Source organism: Geotrypetes seraphini, chromosome 4 (assembly GCF_902459505.1).
Source record: "Geotrypetes seraphini chromosome 4, aGeoSer1.1, whole genome shotgun sequence".
Classification (NCBI taxonomy): Eukaryota; Metazoa; Chordata; class Amphibia; order Gymnophiona; family Dermophiidae; genus Geotrypetes; species Geotrypetes seraphini.
The window spans coordinates 75449023-75471152 of record NC_047087.1 but is presented as its reverse complement, the minus strand read 5'-3'; the positions used below and the strand labels follow the sequence as shown (position 1 = coordinate 75471152).

Sequence of the window (22130 nt, the reverse complement as noted above, 5' to 3'; positions counted from 1 at the left end):
AGTTTGGGGTTGGCCCCGTTGGTCCACATCTTGCTGTAGCCGTCGGCGACATCCGGCTTTCTCCCTGGCCTCCCGGTACTTTAGAAATTCTTGCAGGTTGCCATTGGCCTTAGGAGCTGTCTCCCTCTGCCACTGTCCCGCCCCTCCTCTGAGTCAGAGGCAGGATTGGGGCAGAGGGAAGACAGCTCCTGAGGCCTATGGCAACTTGCAAGGATTGCTAAAGTACCATCGATCCTCTCTGCAGGCTGCTCCCTGCAGGAATTAGGTTAAAGGATATGGGAGGGCAGGGAGGAACATGCAGGCCTTCCGTGGGGGTGGGGAGTGGGGGATGGCAGGGGCAGGCCTTCAAGGGGTAGTGCAGGCCTTCAGGGGTGAATGGGCTGGCCTTCAGGGGTGAATGTGCAGGCCTTTGGAGGGTGCAGACCTTCAGGGGGACAGACAGGCCTTCAAGGGGTGGGGTGCAAGCCTTCGGGGACCTGCTGTAGAAGTACACGGAGGGAGGGAGGGAAGGGGGGTTCAAAGAGATGTGCATATGCCGTACTTTGGGGGGAAGAAATAATGAGTCTAAAAACAGAGGAGTGGGAGAGAGATGGTGGATTTAGGGAGGGAAGGAACAGAAAGGGAGAGAAGTTGGACACAAGGGATGGTGTGAAGGGGGGAAAGAGATACTGAATAGGAGGGTAGATGGGAAAAGAAAGGGCGAGATGGTGGACCCTGGGGTGGTGGGGAAGGAAGGAGAGATGCTCAATGAAAGGGTAGTTGAGAAAGGTGGATCTATGGATGGAGATGAAAAAAAAGGTAAGATGCCAGACTTCCAGGGGAGGGAAGGGAAATGGAAGGGGAGGACAGAGATAGAAGATTTAAAGTTTGGAACTCAGTCCTAATGTCATATAGTTCCTTGTCCAATGTAGCTTGCAGAACTTGATGATCCTCTTGGAGGCCACTGATTTCAGCGCTGAGCAGGCTATTATGCTAGTGGGTGTTACTAACTAGGTCTATGATCGTATCTTCCTCCTATCCAAGGCCACTGATATCATGTTCTGACCTCCATCTTAAACCCCTCTTGGTAATATTCATTGCTTTCTGCTGTCTCCCCATAAGGCCCTCCTCATCCTATACATCCCCTTCCTGCAATGATATGTCTTCTAGTTCCTCAGATTCAGATGAATGATCTCTACCCTCTTCATCATGGTCTTCCTCCTCTCTAAGCTCCTTTGCAAGGTCTTCAGGTGCTGATCCTTCCAGGTTAGGGTCATCCTGCCTGCCATGTGATAGTGTTCCTTTTCTTGTGACTTCCTGAACATGAAAGAGATTGGCCCTCTCCTCCCTGTTGTACTCATCTTCTGCTTAGGGTCCTGCTGGAACCTCTAAGTGGTGATATTCCAACCTCCACAATATCAAGTATACAATCACTCATGCTTCCTCTGCACTTTCTCTAGTACAGTAGGTGACCAAGGTTGTCCTCTCAAGACTTGGCTAATGACAACCATAGCCCACTCCAAGGGGACAGTTGAAGAGAATTATAATAAGGCATAGAGGAAGACCAGAGCTATCATAAAAAGAACATTTGGCATCAAATTAATAATGATTTCCCCTCGTTTTTTATTTTTTTTTTTCAGATCTCTTACACCGTATACCCCAGCTTGTACATTCCACTCTTCCCAACAATAGCTCTTAGTTGTTCTGACTCACTGTTAAATTAGATCACATTTAACTGGAACTTCCTGATTCAATTCAAGGACCCATGCTTTGGAATTCAATTCCATTTGAATTAAGACTGGAGCTCTCCCCTACAAAAATTCAAAGCCCACTACTTTTCCTGTTTCCAATCATTCCTTGGAAAGAATTAATTTCAATTTGCATTGATTCCTGGTTCATGCGTCTTTAGTCAGTGACGTCATGGCTTATGTTTCTCTCCTTCTGTGGTCCTCCTCTCCTTATGAGTCATAGAGCAATTTTGTCCCCTTTCTCCCTTATCTTGTTTTACTACTATAAATCTGTAACTTATGCCTCTGCTCATGAATTTTCCTATCCCTTCTGAACAATTTCATTTATTGTCTCATGTAAACTGCTTAGTTGTTTTTATTATTTGTGATATATCAAATAAAGTTAAATGTGAAATGTATAGGATGGAAAACAGCAAGGCATTTATAAGGACCAAGCTTTGACAGTATAACTCTGGGTACACAATGTCTGGAGCTGTGAATCCCACTAGCAGGTAACAGGTTTAATGCTGTAGTGTGACAAGCTATACCTGATGAACTGATTGTATCCTTAGTACATCATTTTGCTTGACAAATGTTAATTTTCAGCATGTCTGCATCAGATATATAACAGCGATACAGACAGCATGGATTTGAATGGCTTAAATACCGATGCCTAAATTAAGTGCATACTGGCACCTAAGTTCAGTTTAGGCACCTACCTGCAAAACATGCCCAAGATCCACCCACAATCCGCTCTTAACCACACCCACTTTCTGGTAGGCACCTTGGACTAGGCACCTACCTGAAAGTAGTAGGCATTTACTGAGTTGGGCATCTACCACTCAATTTTAATTTTTACCAATTTTGAGCTGCTAATTGCTCAGTATTGATTGATGCCTATTAAGCTTTTTAAATAAAAATAATAAAGTTATCATTGTTAATATTTGCAAATTTTATTTACTTATCTTATAAAATTTAATAAAATATTTGAACTAAAAAAATAAAATAAAATTAGGTCCCTAGATCAGCTATGCTCGCCAACCTAGGCATCTAACCTTAGGCATATTTTATAGAGTCTGGGCCAGCGCCATTTTTGTTTCAGCAAACGTGAGCAAAGCTGTCCAATTTTATGCCTATTATCAGACCCCTGAAGAAGCCAAAAATACAGCGAAACGGGTCCCGTAGGGCACAGGCATTTTAAAAGATAAGTTTACACACAAAAGCACTTTATTGTAAGTTTTGCACATAGAAGTTGAGCTTAATGAAAGATACCATTAACCTGCATTAGCTGTTGGAACAATCTATTATGATTTGACAGCGCAGGTTTCTGAGAGCTCTAAGAAAGAATAAAATATAATTTGAGGGGTGTTAGCCAAAGATACAAAAACAAGCCTTTTGGTTTTGGATGTTGTTTTACACATAAGTGAGGCTTGTTGCCATTAAGACCAGTTTGAGTGGACATTAAATAAAGTAATTATCTTCACCAGAAGTTATTTTAGACTCATTTTTGGACCACCTCTGCCTTTTTTTTTTTTTTTTTCCGACTATTTAGTCTTGTTATATATTCCTGTGCCTGCCATTTTAGCACATACAACACATACATGTAGATATCTATGCACCCTGAAGTAGGCATGTACTTTCACCCCTGTATATGCACCTATATAAAATACACATCCACCCATTTGCACTTTTTAAAAGACAGCTGTACATTTGAGCATGCCCAAATATTTAGGTGCCCTTTATAAAACTGTCTTCCAGGCTTGAAAGGCCTAGAGATATTTTTATACATTTAGCAGCCATACAAAGCATGCAACTGCTGAGGCTGATCGAATAACCTCGTGGAAATCAAAAGAACAGGTCTTTGTGGCCTTTTAATACATTTTGCCTGTGGTTGCATGTGGAGCGTTTTTTTACATCAGTTTGTGTAAGTGAACTCTGACGCAGGCAATTTCTTGCCTAAACACAACTGTGTCAGTTCCTGTTATTTGTGTCACCGATCGCTGGATATAATAAATTGGTTTTGGCTCCATCACCCTATCATCAACACCTTGCTTTGCTTTTCCTTACAATTTGTATACTAGTAAATATAGGCCTTTTTCTACTACTACTTATCACGCACTGTAGGGCATACGCAGCACTGTACATTTTGACATTAAATAGATGGTCCCTGCTTGGAAGAGCTTAGTATCTAACTTGGACTGACAGACATGACATATAGGGTTGGGGAAGCAGAACTCAAGGTGAGAAGAGTTAGGAGTTGAAAGCAGTTTCAAAGAGGTAGGCTTCTAACTTGGGCTTGAACACTGCCAGAGACGTAGCCCGCCATAGAGATTTGAGCAGACATATAGTGCAGCGAGACACAATGTGGTGAAATCAGTTAGCTTAGAAGGGTTTAAAGAAGGCTTGGATAATTTCCTGAAAAAGGAGTTCATAGGCCATTATTGAAATGGCTTGGGGAAATCCACTGCTTATTCCTTGGATAAGATGCTAAAATCTGTTTTACTACTTAGGATCTAGCTAGATACTTGGGACCTGTGTTGGCCACTGTTGGAAACAGGTTACTGGGCTTGATGGTCCTTCGGTCTGTCCCAGTATGGCAATTCTTATGTTCTTAAGTTGGCAGAGGAGGAGAAGGGCACATCTAGGAGAGACTTACAGCTGAAAGGAGCTCACGGGGAGGGGGGAAGGGGGACATAGGTGAGATAAGTGAAGAGAGATAATGAGGGGCAGCCGAGTGAATGTATTTGTAGGTCAATAAGAGGAACATAAGAATAACCGTACTAGATCAGACCAATGGTCCATCTAGCCCAGTATCCTGTCTTCACAGAGGTCAATCTAAGTCACAAGTACCTGTCAAAAACCTAAATAGTAGCAACATTCCATGCCACCGATCCAGGGCAAGCAGTGGCTTCTCTCATGTCTGTCTCAACAGCAGTTTATGAACTTTTCCTCCAGGAACTTCTCCAATCTTTTTTTTTTGAAAACCAACTACATTAACCGCTAGTTCCAAATTGTATTTGGAAATAGATGGGTAGCCAAATAAGTGACTTTAGGAGAGAAGTAATGTGACTATAGCGGCTCTCATGGAATATGAGTCATACAACTGAATTCTGAACTGATTGAAGGAGAGAAAGGTGGCTGAGCAGAAGGCCTGAGAGTAGCGAATTGCAGTAATCTAAGCGTGAGGTGATAAGGGCATGGATAAGGGTTTTGGTAATATGTTCGGAGAGGAAATGTTGGATTTGGGGATTATTATAGAGGAAGAAGCAGAAGGTTTTAGTGATATGCTGTATCTGGGCAGAGAAGGAGAGAGAGTAAGCATTTTTCCCATAAAAAAAAAATAAAAAGAGCAAAAATCTTTTACAAATGGGCATGCAAAGGTTTAATGTTATATACATCCTTTCTTATTGAGAAGAAAGGATGCATAAAACTCACTACTCAATTCATATTTATTTCCAGTAATAAGGGACTTTCATACTGTTTTTAACTTGTATTGCATTTTAAGCTTTTGAACCATGAATGTGCCCTGCGGAAGCGGTTTTTAGCGCTGCTCCTGACGCTCATAGGAACTTTATGAGTGCTGGGAGCAGCTTAGAGCATTCAGTACGCCGGCCTGCACAAAAAACCACTTTCGCAGTTTTGTAAACAGGGCGGGAGGGTTAGATACATATATATTTCAGAAGTTTAATAACAAAGTTCACAGAGATGAAATTAAGAGGCTAATAGTATCATTACATGGAGTAATTCAATCTGCTAAATAATGATCGGTTTGTTGAAACTCTTTTAATGAAGGAAATTCTAAGATTGCATAGTTTATAATGGAAACAGCATGCTACAGTCATATATATTTTCACTCACTTGCTGTTTAATAACTATTCACTAGTATTAACATCAAGCCCTTGAAAATTAGTGAATAAATAATGAAGTCTTGGATTACAGCATATGTATAAGGACTGGATTTCTGAGTACAACAGACATTTAGAGAAGGGAGTCTGGTTTTAAGTTGATATATGAAGAGAAAAGGTCAACATTCAGCAACAGCACACAAATTTCCATCAAAAAATTCTAGATACCACCCCCCCACCCCTCTACCCCACTTATTCTTATTCCAGACTTCTTTTTCTTTTTTTGTGTATGTAGAATGGCTAACAGTGAATCGATTTTTTACACTTTCAAAAATTACAAAGAATGGGGTCAGTAAATGAACTTATGGTGGAGGATGTGGTAACAGTGGTTAGTGTAGCTGGGTTTAAAAATGGTTTGGACAAGTTCCTGGAGGAAAAGTCCATTGTCTGCTATTAAGACGGACATGGGGGAAGCTACTGCTCCTCCTGGAATCGGTAACATGGAATGTTGCCGCTATTTGGGTTTCTGCCAGACACATGTGACCTGGATTGGCCACTGTGGAAACGGAATACCGGGCTAGATGGGCCATTGGTCTGACCCAATATGGCTATACTTACAGCTATATTCATATGTGATATAGCTATCTATTTCAGTCATAAAGCCCCTAATTATGGCAATTCCTTTGTGGAAGACAAATCAGGATGGGCTGGAGTTAGCTATGACAGCAACTCCAGCAGTGGGGCCCTGAAAAGAGCATGGGCAAATCTAGCAAGCTTATGTCGTATCACATGCAACTTTATGAATTTATCTTTTTGAGCAGACTGGATAGACTGTACAAGTCTTTATCTGGTGTCATCTACTATATTACTATGTTATGGAAGTTGACTTTCACATCATGGTTGCTAATATCACTCAGCATTAGAGCAGGAAAATCCATTCCCTTAGTGTTACATGGTGATTAAGTTTCTCTGTTTTTCACAATGAAGGTGAATAAGATAAACGTATAGAGCACACAGCTGAGAGAGTTTAGGGGCCCATGCAGAAAGCTTGTGTTAGGCCCATGTGCCAATGACTGAGCTCAAGACTTCTAACAAAAACATAGCGCCCAATTTCTTGCTCGCTAATGCAGTAAGCCAAGCCTACTTCATTCTGGTCCCCAAGGTCCAAAGGCAGGCCAGATTTTCAGAATATCCACAATGAATATACGCGAGAGAGATTTGCATACAAGGAGGCAGTGCATGCACATCTCTCTCATGCACATTCATTGGGGATTCCCTGAAAACCTGGCCTGCTTATGGACCTCGAGAGCTGGAACTGAGTAGCCCTGCAGTAAGCTAATCATGTACAAGACTGATGCATGCAGAACTTGTATGCTAATCAGGGAGAACATGCTGGATACATTCGCATAAGGTTCTGCGCTTAGGGTAGTTAGTACTGTGTGCGTGTCTAAGCAAAAAGGTATCAGCACAGACCCGAGCATGTGCGCAAAAATGTCAGCATCACAAAATTCTACATATGGCACCCAATAAATTGGTGCCGGAAAAAGCGCAATTCTATAAGCCACACTTAAAGCTATGCACGGTTTATAGAACAGCACTTATACCCGGGAACCTTGACTCAATTTAAGCACAGCCATTTGTACCAACGAAAATGTGGTGCAAATGTCTGCTCCTAAATTTAGGTGTGGATGCCCTTATTCTATAATTATGCGTATATTATAACATAAAGGAATGCCCCGATCCGTCTATCACCAGCCCATTTCCACACATCCCTTTTTTACTCACGCTTAAAATTGCTATTCAATTAAATTGTGCATGCAATTTGAATACTCAACCAAAATTGCTCACACAATTTTTAGCGCTTCTTATAGAATTTGGGAGAAAATGTTTGTAATGTCAACAGTAGCGTAGTGAGGGTGGGAGGCGACCAGGGTGGCGGTGCCCCCACACTCCCTTCTCTGCCCCCCACTCTTTCCCTGCACCCCACTGAATGCACACACCACTTTCCTTCCACTGCACCTCTTTTAACTTATCTAGCACAAACAGCATCTCCAACTTGCTGCCCGCGCCGGCCTTGGCTCGCCCTCTGACATCACTTCCTGGTCCTGTGATGAAGAAGTGACATCAGAGGGAGAGCCGAGGCCGGCATGAGCAGCAGGTTGGAGCTGCTGCTCATGCCTGTGAAAGCTAGAGTTACAGGGGGGGGCGTGAAAGCACACAAGTGGCGGGGGGAGTGGTGGGAAGGAGCTGAGGTTAGAAAAGAGAGGTGCTGGAGCCCCCAAGACAACAACCGAGGTGGTCCAAGCCCCACCCCCTTACTATGCCATTGAATGTCAATATTTGTGTGCAGACAGCACCTAAGCAAATACAATTTTTTCTGATCAAACTTATGCGCAGAACCATCACCTCCCCCTTCTGTCTTACAAATTTCCAAGTACAGTTATGATCACAGAAAAAGAAGAAGCAGGTGTTTAATCCTCACAGATGCTACTGCAGAAGAACAAGCTAACCCTTCTAAGCCTCCTCAGACCTGGCATTCCAAGTTCATGTATGTGCTTGCCTTAAAATCTTTTATACAGTTCTCTGCATCGGGGTGGAATAGCAAATAACCTCATTAGCATTGTTTTTAGGTTTTGTGCAGGGCTAGCTTTTGCGCAAAACACTCTTTTACATTGTGCTCGCAGAATATTGGGCATAGACCCTGCATTAATCATATATTTTCATTATTTCTGAATCTGCTTGTTAGTTTGCATGTGTGGATGAATTAGCATGAGATTTTAATCAGTGCCTGATCCTCTGATATCTAGGCCTGAAGAATATTACTGAAGGATTGAAATGTCAAAGCTTATCAGCTAACGTAAACCTTGGGACCAATTAGATAAAGAAACAGGCAGCAAGACAGAGGAAGAAGGACATTGTGGAGCACATTAAACAACTTCAAGGAAAACACCTCCAGGGAAATTTTAAACCAGGAATATTTGGTTGGGAAATCTGTGCAGTAGGTGGCAGCAGAAAATCTAGTAAAGTCCAAAGAGCCTGTGCCTGAAGAAGAGAGGAAAGGAGCTTCTTTTCTGAGCTCCGTTTCCAGGCTCTCTTTCCAAAGGTTACCACAGCTTTTTTCATTCTCTTCCACATTCCATTTTCATTCCTTATTTGCTCGGGTCTGGGATACTTTAGAGCTTGCCATAACCTCCTCTTTTGTCCCAGTTCACATGCTGGATTAACTGGAGAGCTGCTTAGAAAGTGTGGGAAGCCACAGAGCTCTGGAAACTGGAACTGATCACGCTCCTCTGAAGCACGGAGGCAAAGTTGTGCTACTTTTGCAACATGGATCTGCATGGCTTTGGCACTGTCACCGAAGCAGGTGAGTGAGGGCTTTGAGAACAGTCTTGTTTTCTTGCTTGTTTCTACACAATATTTGCATGGCAAATCCTCACACAGTAAAAATCATTGTACCTGTCTTATTGAATTCTTACTATGCTCAAGCCCTGCTTTATGAATGAAAAAAAATATCAACTTTCTAGAATTACATTTTTTTTTTAATGCTACACAGGTGCTTTAAATTGGGTAATCTGTTTCAAATGGTTTGATTTTTTTTTTTCCCCCTCTCATGTTTTGTTTTGAATGTTGTATTGCTTCAGTTAGAGATTTATGTCTGTGTGCACTGGTGAATGTTGTCACATTGTAGCTCCAGCTATTAATATCAAGCCATTCAGGAAGACAGCTGGAAGATAGAAGAAGATAGAGATTGATTAGTTTAACAATTCTGTGTTTACAACTTTCTCCTTTTTTACATGGTTAATATAATATTGATCTTGGTGAATTTTGTCAGTACTGCTGTACTTTACTTTTCTTTACATATGTAAAAATAGAATTCCATAATATCATTTAACGCCTACCAGGTTAAAATTTTGATTGTCTTACTTTCTGAGGTATATGAAGGCAGCATGCACATGCTGATCATATCTTTATGATAAGACTCCCAGAATAAGCCCCCTGTTTTCTGGGATGTTCTTTGCAAGACAATGGCTTTGCAGTGCATGCATGCATACTTCCAACTTGCAAAGTGGATCAGCCATAAATACTCTTGCACACGAGTACACTGTGAGCATATACAGTATGAACTGTTTTATAAAGTATGAGTGTAGCTCACAGCTCCACTACAGCTCCTCCTAAATGCTGCTTCTAGGAATAACTACTGTACAAATGGATTACTCCTGGTGGAATCCTGCGCAACTGCGAAGCGCAGAATTTGCACTGAATTCTCCATCTGTGCAAAATTCTATGCAAACGATCTATTCTGCCCCTGTCCCCTCCTCCCCTGTTTGGGTCTGTCCCCCCTCCCAGTGAGATCAGACATACCTGTGGACCTCACAAGGATGCAGCAGTAAAGGCAGCACTGTGAACAAGCCATGTCATCACTTTCTGTAGATGACATGGCAAAGGAAAGTCCCTGGCAGGGCCAGTCGCAAGCAGCCTGTTCACAGTGCTACCTCTACCAGCCAACTGACGCTGCCTTAGGAGGCCCACAGGCATGTCTGATCTCTTTGGGGGGAGGGGGGTATCAGTTGGTCAGAGGGAGAGAGGCCAAACCTGTGTGGGGAAGAAGAGGGGACAAGGATATGGATGCTAGACTACACTTTACACAGTTTGGGAGGGGGAAGGGGATGGAGGGAACATGGATGCTAGGTCCAAACTGAGGGGAGAGAAGGGGTAATGTATCCTGGACTGCAAGTAGGGGGAAAGAAATGGGGACATAGATCCTGGATTACTAGTAGGAGAGGGGGAGAAAAGGGGACACCGTTTAGACATTTGTTTTGATAGATGGTATATCAAAAATAAATAAACTGGAAACTTGAACTTGACATGGATCCTGGACTGTAAGTTGGGGGGTAGAGAGGAGACAACAAGGATGTTAGACCTGAAAGGGGAGAAGAAGAGGGGAAGGAACATGGATGCTGCACTACAAGTGGGGAACAGAGGAGGGGGGATATTGATCCTGGACTACAAGTGGGGGGGGGGGGGGAGGAGGGGATATGGATGCTAGACCTGCAGGGAGAGAAGTAGAGGGAAGGGGACATGGATACTGGACTCTTAAATAAAGGGGAAAGTGGGTGCGAAGGAAACCCAAGCCAGAAAAGGGGGGGGGGAGTGAGAAGGGAGAGATATTTGACGATAGAGAGAGGGGAAGAGAGAGAGATGCCAGACCATGAGGAATAAGGAAGGCATTCAGTGGGCAAGTGAGAGAAGTGGTGGGTGGAGTGAGGGACATGGATGCTGGACCCACAAGTGGGGGTGGGTATGATAGAGAAAGGGAGAGTGACAAAGAGCAGAAAGGGGGAAGACTATGAGGAGCCAAGGAAGGGATTCAGAGTGCAAGTGAGAGAGGGTGGAATTTAGAGGGAGATAGAACTGCAGTTAGAGTGAGCGAAGGAACTGAAGAGCTGGAACCTGAGAAAGGAAAAGGCAGGAAGGAATATCAAGCCTCAAGGTAGAATTCTATACATAACACTACAAATAAACTTTGCAGAATTTTGAAATATTTGTGCAGAATTATCAAAAATTTTACATAAAATTTGCCAGGAATAATGGACCATACAAATGTGCTCATGCTTCTGTCAACATGCCTATTTGTGTGTGCGTATTGATGTAAGCCGCTGTCCAGGCCTACCTCGGTAATGAGACCTCGAACACTATATACTGGCTTCAATAAGTATATATTTATTTAGTCAATCAATAACAGCTTACAAGAATAGATCATATAGTATATAGTGTAACAGAAGGTGATACAGAAGGTGACCTCTAGGCCTAGAGGTCCTCTGATGTCTGTTCTGCCCTCTCCCTTCTAAAGGCCTGGTTTTTATACATTTCTTAGTGGCCAACACCACGTTGGTTTACATCACATGATACATCCTTATTGGTTATTTACTTATGCATTACTGCCTAACTACATTCATTTATTGGCTATTCTCACCTACGTCATGTTATATGTCTACTCTGTTTTCCGTAAAACCTACCTTTTCCCCGAAATGCCTGTTTCCCCACCATATTAGTATTTCCGAGCACAAGCCCCCCTCCCAACTCTAAACATCTCCGATACTTTCTATTAGGTGATTTTTCTTATGAATTCTTTCTTCTGAGAATTCTGTCTTCTGACCACGGTCTGTTTATCTCTTTATGGTATCTGGCTGGGTGGGCCTTGGTGTAAAACCACAGCTAGCCCACAGCCTCAGGACCTGTTGCTTTTTCTCTAGCTTTATTCCTACAGTAGCTAATTGAACTCATAAAACAGTGTATTTCTCCATCTTTGCATGCTCTTCAGTTAATGGTGAAATATCTTTCCATAGTTAATCTATTGTTTCTATCATCTGCAGAGATAGATAAGGTAGATGTCAGTTGCAGGGGGTGAGGGCAGTTTTTTCTGTAAAGAGAAAAGTGATCTTTGTCTTCTTTCCATCCCCCTTCACCTGTCCAATGCCAGGACTTATCTCGGGATGTATCCAAGCTTTATTCTCTCTCAGTATACATCCCTGCAATTTTATATGAGCCATTTTCTGCAAGTGAAATGTGCTTCACATGCAAAATAGATTGATAAAATTGCCTTTAGAGAATAAATTTTTTTATAACAGGCCTCCTAACTCTTGTGGCAGGTATACACATACAGTAAGTAGACACAGACATGAGGGAAGCCACTGCTTGCCCTGGGATTGGTAGCATGGAATCTTGTTACTCTTTGGGGTTCCAGAATCTTGCTACTATTTAGGATTCTGCCAGGTACTTGTGACTTGGATTGGCCACTGTTGGAGACGGGATACTGGGCTAGATGGACCATTGGTCTGACCCAGTAGGGCTATTCTTATGTTAAGTTACACCACTTTTCAAATGGAAAATATGTGCTTACCTCCAGTGGTGTTGTTTCTGGATATTCAAAGCTGAAACCTGTGGGGGGGTTCGGGTTTAAATATCTGGTTATTTTGAAGCCAGATAAGATGTGATGGGGTATTTTCAATAGAACATCTAATCCTGAGTTTGGATATTTTGGGAAAGACATCCCAAAATCCAGCAAGACATTCCAAAACAGCAAGACATCTTTTTTTCTTTTTTTTTTTTTTTTTGGGGGGGGGGGGGGAAATGACCTATGTAGGCGTTTTGGTCCTTAGTATGTCTATCTTTTTTGGCCACTCCCAAATACAAATGCATCCACATGAAAAACATACAAATGACAGTTTTTCAAACCTCAAAGCAGCCAGCATTCTGTTCACAGAGAACTGAGCACGGCAGAGTGGCCCTCTAGGGGATACTGCAGTGACGGTCACATTTCAAAGTCTCCGGCACACGTCACTATAAACTGCTTACATTGTATAGTGAGCCCTCCAAAACCCATCCAAAACTTATTGTACCCACCTGTACACCACAACAATAGCCCTTATGTCTGCAGATGTCATCTTAATGTAGGTACAGTAGGATTTGGAGGGCTCACCATACAATATAAGCAAGATATGGTGACATCTGTACCCGGAACATTTTTTTTTCTAACATTTCAAATTTACAATCACTTCAATACATCCATGATAATGAAATTTCAGTAATATTATAAAAAGAAATTACATTACATTACATTACATTAGAGATTTCTATTCCGCCATTACCTTGCAGTTCAAGGCGGATTACAAAAGAGTTATAAAAGGTGGGTTACAATATTGGATCATTGGTAAATTCAGGAGAAGTTGAGAAGGCGGGTTACAAAAAGAGATATAAATGGTGGAATACAGTAGATCATTGGTGAATTCAAGAGAAATTGAGAAGAACTGGTAGTATCTGTGGGGCGGGGTGAAGGCAGGAGGATGGAAGGTAATTGATATGCTAAGAGTGATTCAGTGATTTCTTGAAGAGTATCGTTTTTATTTTTTTTCTGAAGATCTTGTATTTGGGGGTGGTTATCAGGAAAATAACATCTTAAGACAGTCCACAATAGATCCAAGATGCATTGAAATAATCAATAAGGAAAAACAAAATACTTTCCCTAGAAGCTTTCCCCCACATCATTGGCTCAGCACACTTGCAGCATTCCTTTCCCATTGGAGAGTCGTACATCACCCTAATCTCCTCTTTGGCTACAAGAAAATCCAGTAGCTGTTTTGGGTAAAAAAAAAAGTAAAAGTTGAACCCTCTAGTAATACCATACATATACAGGAAATTTCAATACAAATTTGACTCCCAGAGCATTCACTCTTGGTTTATAAGCCAAGAATGACATGCGCCTCTTTTGTGTGTCTCTAGATAAATCAGGAAATATCAGAATATTTGATCCCATAAACTGCTGATTAATATTGCAGAAATATCAACTTTAAACATTATTGTGATCCGGTTCCAGAGCAAATCTTACAATTAGAGTTAATCTCTGGGTAACTATTTTGAGAGATGATTCTAGAAAGTCAGTTAAATTCACCATCGGGTCCGTCTATTCTTCCTGAGGTCCCAGCCCCTCCTGTTTCTTTCCCAGAAACATAGTGAGCTTTCACAATCGGTGGGAGGGCTTCATCCAATATCTTAAGGACCTCCTTTAAATATCATCTCACCAAGTCCACTGCTGATATTAAGGGGGACTTGGGAAAATTTAAAAATCTCAAGTAGTTCCTCAACTAATTTTCCAAATATTCAATCTTTCGTTGAGTTAAGATCTTATCTTTCACCATAGCTACTCCCAGATTTTGTACCGCCTCCACCTTCTCTTCCAAAGTTGTTATTTTCTCAAATTGCTGAACAGAGCTTTGGGACTAAGAAGCAATTTGTTCAGAAACATTCTTCATTTCACCTTCCATTCTATCCACTCTTCTCAAAAAAGAGGAATTTAAGTCCTGTATAGCCTCCCAAAGTACCTCTAAGGTTATAATGGCTGATTTCTTAATTTTCACACCTCTAGAACTGTCAGAAGGGTCTTCCCCCCCATATGCTCCACTCACAGTTTCAGCTGGATACAGAGTGTGTGGAGTGGACACCCTCGCTGCTAGACCTTGCTGTGGGGGAGAAAATTCTTTTGAGGAGAGATTCCCGGACCAGTCAGCATTCTATAATCTTCCATGGTAGTTTGCTTCTTCAGCGATTCTTGGCTAACTGCCGGGACTCGGACTTTCGCCATTCCCTTTCTCTTGCCCATTTTCCCAGCAAGAGAATCAACACGCTTAGCTCCACAGAGCTTCAGAGAAACCGACTTCACAAGCTTCTCAGCATGACGCCATCTTGGATTGCCCCCACCTGGAACTTTTAATGTGAAATTCACTGCAGTAACCCTTGGAATGCCCCACTGCTCTCTGAGCTCAAATGTCTGTGTTAACATCTGAAGCTGCTTGGGCTGAGAACTTTTCACCACCACCTTCAAATTTATTTATTTTTTTTACTTCTTTGGGTGGTAGGAAGGATCCCTCCAGTGGTCATCTGCTCAGTTTGGGCACCTTATTAGCATTTAGAGGCTTTTAAAACAGGCCTAGCTCCAAATGTCTTAAAAAAAAAAAAAAGTCCAGGACCTTTTGTTAAAGGTTTGATTATGCCTGGCGAGCGTCCAAATCCTAAGGTCACCCAAAACATGCCTCTAACATGCCCCCTTAAGATTTGGATGCACCGGAGACAAAACAACCAGAAAGAAGTCTAGAAAGTCTGTTTTGAGAATGCCTACTTGGACGTTTTGACTGGTAAGATGTGCAAGTGTTGTTTTATGCTGTCTTTTGGACATCTATCTTTTTTGAAAATGAGCCCCAAAGGTGCTTAAGTCGATTTTCAACACTTAAGTGGCCATCGGTGACTGCATAAAAATAGGATAGATTTTATGTGGTCCCATTTATGTGGTAAACCTGGCTACTTAAGCGGCTAAGTGCTGATTCTGCCCTGGAACACTCCCAACATAGTCAGCTTTCAGTTTGGCACCAACCATAATATTCAATGGCACTTGGCTGGCTAAATGTTGTTGAATATTAGTGGCTAGCCCTGACCAAGCAATTCAACTAGGCCCTGTGAGCTCTATGTACATTAGGCCCTATGTGCATAAGTCTAAACTATATCTCAAACTGAGCCTTAACAGTAGAGAAACCACATCCGGGGTCACGCCCCTACATGTGCATCCCTTGGTCAATCACAGCACTTAATAGTCACTTTCAAATAAATAGCTGTTTCTAACTTTCTCTCCTTTTGTATTTGTAATAAATATTACATTTAACTTGAGATGGGTCAGACAGAAGGGCTCTTGGTCTTTGGCCTGCATTGCTGAGCTCCTTCCCCAACAGTCAGTTCTCTCTGTTTCTCAGCTTTCTTCTTTTTGTGTGCATCCCAGGCCCAGTCAAGCTTGGTTTATTCTATCTACTGTAGATTGTGCAGATGCCTGAGGACATTTTGTATAAATTGGAGTCTCGCCTCTTCACATCATACATCTGTTAAGTGGCATGCTTAGTTGAGGTGCAGTTAAATCCAGGAGATAATTTACTCATTTCCAAACCAGACTGTGAGGTTTCAATCCTGTGTTAGTGGAAAGATTGTTTAATTAAGTGTTTCCGCTGTAAGCAATGTAATTGCTGAAGAATAGTGCGTGTAAATGTGCAGTATAGATGAAGGCAGAAACATATAGAACAGTGGTCTCAAACTGAAACCCTTTGCAGGGCTACATTTTGGATTTGTAGGTACTTAGAGGGCCTCAGAAAAAAATAGTTAAAGAAATGACAATTTTGCATGAGGTAAAACTCTTTATAGTTTATAAATCTTTCCTTTTGGCTAAGTCTTAATAATAATATTGTCATTTATAGCTAAAGAGACATATGATCAAGAAACTGTTTTATTTTACTTTTGTGATTATGATAAACATACTAAGGGCCTCAAAATAGTATCTGACGGGCCATATGTGACCCCCTGGGCCGCAAATTTGAAACCACTGATATATAAGGTTCTGACCAAAGGGAGTCCAGCACCCTAAAGTCTCCCACCTTACATTGTGCATGAATACTAAAATTAATTAAATAATCTCTATTGAATGTTTTATCTAAGATACAGGTATTTACATTTCCAAAGCATGTCTTTCAAAAGATGTACCTTGCATATTTTGCTTCAAATCTTTAATAGTTCTATCTTTGTTAGGGGATTAGGAATGCTTTCCAATTAGAGAGTGACATGGTAACCTGCGGTAATGGGGATCATGTTCAAAGAATACCCAATGGTATTGCTGTGGAAATGGTAACCGATACTACAGTAATCCTGTGATAATGGGGAACAGACCACCCTCCCCATAAGTAATTTAAAAACCAGATGGTCTAGTGGCCTCTTCAGGGATAGGAAAGATCTCCAGTCTTTCCTGCCCTCTACCACTACTGCACACACCGCAAATAGTTTCAAAATGGCTGCCGAGACTGCTCCAACTTTTTGGGTTAGGCTGAGAACTTTTCAGCAGCCCCTCATATGTCTAACTTGCAAAGTAAATCAGCCAATCAACATGTGCAGGCTTTCTTATTTTTTTCATTTTAGAAGGAACTCTATATCCAAGCAGGCCGTTCTCCCACCTCTTGCTGGGGATTCATTCTGGAGAAAAGCATAGGAGAGGGAGAGAGACAGAATATTCTTGAATAATAAAACCTGCATCAGGTTTGGCAGATCAGTCAATGTGTACTTGAGAACCAGATGCAGTCACACACCATTATTCCTACCCAGACTGCCCACTATGTTGTGTGTGTGTTTCTATAGCACAATGCTAGCAGTCATTCATTGGCTCAGATTCATTGAGCTATACAGTCAGAAAAAAATATCAGGCTTCAGATGTGCACTCACTTAGGCCGGATTTGAAACGAGGTGGCTTCCAGGGCAGGCCGGCAGCAGCAGGCTTACCTTATTGGTGTTGCCGGCCGCCCGAAGATTCAGTTACAGCGGCCGGACCTGGGGAGGAGGTAGGTGGGGGAGTAAGAAGAGCCGGCTAAACCTGTACAGACTTCCCCAATTTTAAAAAACCATCCTGGCACCTGGACAGTCCTTGAAATTGAGGACATGACTGAGTTTTCCCAGACGTCTTATAACCCTATCATGAGTGACATCATAATGAAAACATGACCCCTACTTCTAGGAGTGCTATTTTGTGGCTAGGGCCAGACTGGGCAGGAGTTACTGGGCATTGCTCCTACCCAAAGATCCCCTCTCTAGGATTACCAGATTTTCCGTTTGAAAATTCCAGACCCCCTAGACCCGACCCAGGTCTACCCAGTTCCACCCATTCCTGCCCCGTCAGGCTCCAGTCTTGCCCCCAATCCTTCCCCAGCCATGCCCTCCACTGCCTGCTCGCATCGGGGAGGAGGTCATCCATGCATGTGTGGATGCGCCGTGATGACATCACATGCATGCGTGTGACATCATCGTGTGGCGCATGGATGATCTCCTGCCCGACACAATGTGGAGGAAAGCTTCAACCAGGACAAAATGCCAGGTTTTGAAAAACCATCCGGACCATCCGGGGAAATCCAGACATCTTGTAACCCTCCCCCAACCACCAATGCTGAAAAGTTAGACCTTCGAGGGGTTGAGGGACATCTTAGAAGTAGGAGGTTACTAGATGTCTGGGAAAACCCTAACATATTGTCTTTTTAGAGGACTGTCTGGGTGCCTGGATGGATTTCCTAAACCTGGCAGTTTTTCCAAGTTTTGGAAGGCCCTAAGCTCAGGGCCACGTCTGGAGGGCCTCTGAGCATGCTTGGATGTGACACAATGACATCACACTCATACATGTACTTGGAGGCCATCCAGACGCAGCCCCAAGCTTGGGGAAGAAGAGATGAGGTCCGTGTGGGGGCAGGACTGGGGCAGAATGGGGCAGAGCTGAAGACGGAACGGGACATGACTTGGGACAGAACGGAGTAGAACCACAAAGAAATCTGGTAACCCTAGGCATGGACCTTGTGGATGGATGAGTGGGCTTGAGCCACAGGGGAGTGTGAGCCATGGGGGATTGTGCTCTCTCGCCCACAGGAGCATGAAAAATCAATGTGCACTAAAAGGTGATCTTTTACTGTATATTTATAACTATCCCCCTTACAGTCTATTTGGGATATTCCACTAGTGTTAGGCAAATGGGACTAAATTCTATAAGGTGGCAAAAAATCAGCACCGATAAAAATTAGTGTCATGCGCTATTCTATAAACAGCAATCAGGCTCGAATTCTCTAAAACAACAACAACCGCCTCTAAAGCGGCCACCGATCACATATCAATCATGTACAGAATCGTACCTCGGGGCCATATAAAGAATTGTACCTCCGGGGCAGATAAGCACTGGAAATTTAGGCCAGGATTTTCCAGGCCTACCTTTCTACTGACCATGAATCATACCTATGTACATTTCTCCCTCTGTATCCATGGGGGTTAGAGGCAGAGCTGGCCCACAAATATTATAAAACTGCGAATAATATTTGGGCCGGCTCTGACCTGCCCCCTGCTTCCCCCCAGCCTTACCTGGTGGTCTAGCGGGTTTTCGGGGCAGGAGCATAGGAAAATCACTCCTGCCCTGAAAACCCGCTAGATCACCAAGTAAGGCTTAAGTAGGGTCTAAGAGGGCTTAAAAATAGCCCGAAAAATGAAAATGGATCTAAAAAAAAAAAAAATCGCGAATAACCGAATCCGTGGATGCTGAAACCGCAGATTTAGAGGGAGAAGTGTAGGTGCTTTATGGCGCCTAATGCCTCTTTTGGCATTAGCCATGCCCATAGTGGTGTTAGGCACCATAAAGCACCTACATAGGCACAATTCCGATGCCAATAGGTGCTTTAACCTTGCTGTTTTTTGCCATTTCTAATGGCATTTTTCAATTAACTTAGGCACTGGTAGGGCACCTACTAGCGCCGGTTTTAGAATTTTACCCTCAGAGTCGGGTGCCATTTATAGAATAGCATTTGACTCAGGTATTTACATAAACTGAAACCTTGTGTAATTCTCACATCTATATTGCGCACGGATCTCCTTTATTCTGTAACAGTGCACACAAATTCTAGGAATTCTCCTGATCTGCCCATGCCCCTTTTCAGATCCAGACGTAAATCCGGGCAACTAAAAATCGTCACATAAATTTATATTACTGCGCATGTCTAGTAGCGCTATAGAAATGATTAGTAGTAGTAGTTGTAAATGGTTGGTTTGGAAATTAAATTGTATGTGCAACTTGGGTGCAATGCCAAATTTCCACACGCAATTTTAAGCATCATATGTAGAATTAGAGGGGATATTAGGCTACTGAACTGGACCATTTGCTGTAAGAAAATTTTCTTCTTTGCCTTTGCCTGTAATCGAAAGAAGCAATTCATATCTGCTAGCCGAAAAATTACTGCCTGCTTAAAAGGAGTCGGTAGCGGCTAGTGTGCATGGCATTTTAGTGCACGCTAAATAAAAACCGCTAGCACACCTTTGTTAAAGGAGACCTTGGGTGTATGTGTTTTCTTGTTGTCCCTCTTAATAATGAAGGTTGACATGCAAGGTGCTGTATAATATCTAAATGATACTTGTTTTAAAATATGTATTCCACCTTTGAATTATTCAAACTTTAATTTCTGGAGTAAAACACAAACATTTTTGAGGTTTGTATGGAGAGGGGGGGGGTTCTGTTCTTTTTTTTAGCAGAGTGCAATTCTGTTGGAAGGAAGTTTTAAGTCCATCAGACAGAACCATTTCTCAACTTTATGAACCACTGAATATTCTCAGATCCTGTAAATAGAGTGCTCATCCAGGTCAAGACATGTTCTCCCTACCTGAAAATATATCAGACTAGCAGTAGAACACAGGAGGGCAATGAAATTGAAAAGACAAAAAACAGATGGTGAGGTATTTGATTTGTTGCTATGATTTTCAGTACTCATTCCTCAGTCACATAGCTGCACTTAAGAAGCTTTACCTCAGTGATAAGATAAAACTCAATTTAATAGAGGACAGCGGGCTTAGAGCAATGCCAGCGTTAGGATACAAACTGAATATAAATCTGTAAAGCATGAGCCAGAGCCAGTCCTAATGGTAGAATTCTGATAAAACTATGATTAAGCTTTTATGGTTTGATGCAACCTTTTTTTTTCTAAATATCTATATATATAAAATCGGAGGTATGTATGTGTGTATGTGTGTGTGTATGTGTGTATGTGCCGCGATCACGCAAAAACGGCTTGACCGATTTGAACGAAACTTGATACGTGGGCGGAGCTACAAACAGAAAATCAGATTTCACCCATTCACGTCAATGGAAAAAATGTAAAAAGCTGTGGGACCGATTTGAACGAAACTTGGTATGCCGATCCCTCACTACCTGGGGTGATATATTCTGGGGGTCTCGCTGCCCACCTGCACACGTGGGCGGAGCTACAAACAGAAAATCAGATTTCACCCATTCAAGTCAATGGAAAAAATGTAAAAAGCTGTGGGACCGATTTGAACGAAACTTGGTATGCAGATCCCTCACTACCTGGGGTGATATGTTCTTGGGGTCTCGCGGCCCACCTGCACACATGGGCAGAGCTACAAACAGAAAATCTGATTTCACCCATTCAAGTCAATGGGAAAAATGTAAAAAGCTGTGGGACCGATTTGAACGAAACTTGATATGCAGATCCCTCACTACCTGGGGTGATATGTTCTGGGGGTCTCGCTGACCACCTGCACACGTGGGCGGAGCTACAAACAGAAAATTAGATTTCACCCATTCATGTCAATGGAAAAAATGTAAAAAGCTGCCATTCTCACAGTAATTCCAACTACCTGGGGTGATATGTTCTGGGGGTCTCGCGGCCCACCTGCACAAGTGGGCGGAGCTACAAACAGAACATCAGATTTCACCCATTCATGTCAATTGAAAAAAAGTAAAACGCTGCCATTCTCACAGTAATTCAAAAACGGCTTGACCGATTTGAACGAAACTTGGTATGCAGATCCCTTACTACCTGGGGTGATATGTTCTAGGGGTCTCGCGGCCCACCTGCACACGTGGGCGGAGCTACAAACAGAAAATCAGATTTCACCCATTCATGTCAATGGAAAAAATGTAAAAAGCTTCCATTCTCACAGTAATTCCAACTACCTGGGGTGATATGTCCTGGGGGTCTCGCGGCCCACCTGCACACATGGACGGAGCTACAAACAGAAAATCTGATTTCACCCATTCAAGTCAATGGAAAAAATGTAAAAAGCTGTGGGACCGATTTGAACGAAACTTGGTATGCAGATCCCTCACTACCTGGGGTGATATGTTCTGGGGGCTCGTGGCTCACCTGCACACGTGGGCGGAGCTACAAACAGAAAATCAGATTTCACCCATTCAAGTCAATGGAAAAAATGTAAAAAGCTGTGGGACCGATTTGAACGAAACTTGGTATGCAGATCCCTCACTACCTGGGGTGATATGTTCTGGGGGTCTCGCAGCCCACCTGCACACATGGGCGGAGCTACAAACAGAAAATCTGATTTCACCCATTCAAGTCAATGGGAAAAATGTAAAAAGCTGTGGGACCGATTTGAACAAAACTTGATATGCAGATCCCTCACTACCTGGGGTGATATGTTCTGGGGGTCTCGCTGACCACCTGCACAT

General features: G+C 42.6%; 1 protein-coding gene across 1 annotated transcript in view; it reads left to right on the top strand.

Annotated features, from left to right (window-relative positions):
- Nucleotides 1-8414: 8414 nt before the first annotated feature.
- Nucleotides 8415-22130, top strand: part of HTR1F (5-hydroxytryptamine receptor 1F) — a 174180-nt gene continuing 160464 nt past the window's right edge. Inside the window, exon 1 of the mRNA XM_033942821.1 lies at nucleotides 8415-8915. The gene's annotated coding sequence lies outside the window, so the exon portion shown is untranslated. The remainder of the gene's footprint in view (nucleotides 8916-22130) is intronic.